Source organism: Peromyscus eremicus, unplaced genomic scaffold, assembly GCF_949786415.1.
Source record: "Peromyscus eremicus unplaced genomic scaffold, PerEre_H2_v1 PerEre#2#unplaced_32, whole genome shotgun sequence".
Taxonomy (NCBI): Eukaryota; Metazoa; Chordata; class Mammalia; order Rodentia; family Cricetidae; genus Peromyscus; species Peromyscus eremicus.
In genome coordinates this window covers 3,512,341-3,515,895 of record NW_026734292.1, presented here as the reverse complement: position 1 = coordinate 3,515,895, position 3,555 = coordinate 3,512,341, and positions in this window count along the sequence as shown.

The window sequence follows — 3,555 nt, the reverse complement described above, 5'->3', positions numbered from 1 at the left end:
TGCATTTATGAATGGGAAACAAACAATACGTTGCCTTCCTTTTAACAAATTCTGGTTTTGAGAAAAGAGCCCTCTTCTACTAAACTGTGTTCCTATCGAGCCAGAAGAGTTAGCTTGCTCAGGACAAAAGCACTGTGGTAGTTACTCACATGGTCCATATCTAGTTCAACTCTGCATAGGAAACTGACAAGACCAGGAGCTTCTCTTCAGCCCAATACACTGTACTTGCTGTTTACAGAGGCAAGTGCTATTTCCACTGTGTATGGCAATGGGAACACAATAGTGACTTTCCTTACCAGAAAACAACTCTTGCTCATACAACCAGAAACTGCATTTGATTCAACTCTGTTTATGAATGGGAAACCAACACTAGCTCAACTTACAAGAAACACACTCTGATTTGAGAACAAAGTACTCTTCTACTCTACTGTGTTTCCTATAGGGCCAGAAAAGTGATCTTGCTCAGAACAAAATACTGTGCTTCCTACACACACGAGCCATATCTAGTTCAACTCTGCTTAGAAAACTGACAAGAATAGTAGCTTCTCTTCAGTCCAATACACTGTACTTGCTGTGAACAGACGCGAGTGCTATTTGCAAAAGTATATGAAAATAGTAGCAAAATAGGGACGTTTCTTACCCAAAAACAACTCTTACTCATAGGATCAGAAACTGCATGTGATTCAACTCAGTTTATGAATCGGAAACAAACACTAGCTTGCCTCCAAGAAACACACTCTACTTTTGAGAAAAGAGCACTCTTCTACTCTACTGTGTTTCCTATAGGGTCAGAACAGTGAGCTTGCTCAGAACAAAAGAACTGTGCTTCCAAAACACACGGGCCATATCTAGTTCAACTCTGCTTAGGAAACTGACAAGAAGAGTAGCTTCTCTTCAGTAAAATACACTGTATTTGCTGGGAATAGACAGGAGATCTATTAGCACTGTGTTTGGGATTGGGAGTGCAATAGTGACTTTCCTTACCAGAAAACAACACTTGCTCATAAACCCAGACACTGCATGTGATTCAACACTGATTATGAATGGTAAACATACGTTAGCTCACCTTACAAGAAACACTCTCTGCTTTTGAAAAAAGAGCACTCCTCTACTCTTCTGTGTTTCCTATAGGGCCAGAAGAGTGAGATTGCTCATAACAAAGAACTGTGCTTCCTACACACACAGGCCATATCTAGCTCAACTCTGCTTAGGAGACTGACAAGAACAGTGCCTTCTCTACAATCCAATTCTCTCTACTTGCTGGGAACAGACGTGAGTAGTAGTTGCACTGTGTTTGGCAATGGGAGTGCAATAGTGACTTTCCTTACAAGAAAATAACTCTTGCTCATAGGACGAAAAACTCCATGTGTTTCAACTCCATTCATGAATATGAAACAAACAATAGATTGCCTTAGAGTTTACAAACTCTTCTTGTGAGAAAAGAGCACTCTTCTAATCTACGTGTTTTCTACACGGCCAGAACAGTGAGCTTGCTCAGATCAAAGAACTGTACTTCCTAAACACACAGGCCATATCTTGTTCAACTCTGTTTAGGAAACTGACAAGTACAGTACGTTCTCTTCAGTCCTATACACTGTACTTGCAGGGAACAGACACGAGTGCTATTTGCACTGTGTATGACAATGGGAGTGCAACAGTGACTTCCCTTATCAGAAAACAACTCTTGCTCATAGGACCAGAAACTGCATGTGATTCAATTCCGTTTATGAAAGGGAAACAAACTCTAGCTCTCCTTACAAGAAACACACTCTGCTTTTGAGAAACAAGCACTCTTCTACTCTAGTGTGTTTCCTATAGGGCCAGAAAGTATGCTTGATCAGAACAAGATAACTGTGCTTCCTACACACACGGGCCATATCTAGTTCAACTCTGCTTAGAACATTAACAAGAGCAGTAGCTTCTCATCAGTCCAAAACACTGTACTTACTAGAAACAGACAAGAGTGCTATTTGCACAGTGTATGTCAATGGGAGCACAATAGTGACTTACATACCAGATAACAACTCTGTCTTGTACAACCATTATCTGCATGTGATTCAACTACATTTATGAATGGGATACAAACACTAGCTCACCTTACAGGAAACACACTCTGCTTTTTAGAAAAGATCACTCTTTTACTCTACTGTGTTTCCTATAGGGCAAGAAGATTGGGCTTGCTCAGAACAAAAGAACTGTGCTTCCTAATCACACGAGACATATCTAGTTCAACTCTGCTTAGAAAACTGACAAGAACAGTAGCTTCTATTCAGTCCAATACACTCTACTTGATGGGAAGAGACATGAGTGCTGTTTACACTGTGTAATACAATGGGAGCACAATAGTGACTTTCCTTACCAGAAAACAATTCTTGCTCGTAGGACCCGAAACTGTATGTGATTCCATTCTGTTTATGAATGGGAAACAAACACTTGCTTGCTTTCCAAGAAACACACTCTGCTTTTGTGAAAAGAACACACTTCATCTCTACTGTGTTTCCTATAGGGCTAGAAGAGTTAGCTTGCTCAGAACAAAAGAACTGTGCTTCCTACACACTCGGGCCATATCAAGTTCAACTCTGCTTAGGAAACTGACAAGAACAGTACCTTCTCTTCAGTCCAATACATTCTACCTGCTGGGAACAGATGCGAGTGCTATTTGAACTGTGTATGGCATTGGGAGCACAATAGTGACTTTCCTTACCAGAAAACAATTCTTGCTCATATGATCAGAAACTGCATGTGATGCACCTCCGTTTATGAATGAGAAACAAACACCACCTCGCCTTAAAGGGAAATCCTTCTGATTTTGAGAAAAGGGAACTCTTCTACTCTACTGTGTTTCCTATGGGGTCCGAACAGTGAGTTTCAGAAAAAAAGACCAGTGCTTCCTACACACAGAGGCCATATCTAGTTCAACTCTGTTTAGGAAATTGACAAGAACAGTTCCTTCTCTTTAGTCCATTACACTGTACTTGCTGGGAACAGACATGAGTTCTATTTGTACTGTGTATGTTAATGGGAGTGCAATAGTGATTTACCTTACCAGAAAACAATTCTTGCTTTTAGGTACAGAAACTGCATGTGAATCAACTCCGTTTATGAATGGGAAACAAAAACCAACTCGCCTTACTAGGAACACACTCTGCTTTTGAGATAAGAGCACTCTTCTAATCTACTGTGCTTCCAGTGGGACAGAACAGTAAGCCTCCACAGAACAAAAGAGCTGTGCTTACAACACCCACGGGCCATATCTAGTTGAACTGTTCTTAGGAACCTGACAAGAACCATAGCTTCTGTTCAGTCCAATACACTGTACTTGCTTGGAACAGACGCGAGTGTTATTTGCACACTGTAGGCCAATGGAAGCCCAATAGTGGCTATCATTACAGAAAACAACTCTAGCTCGTATGACCAGAAACTGCATGTGATTCACTCCATTTATGAACGGGAAACAAAAACTAGCTTGCCTTACAAGAAACACACTGTGCTTTTGAAAAAAAGAGCACTCTTCTACTCTACTGTGTCTTCTATAAGTTCAAAACATTGAGCTTG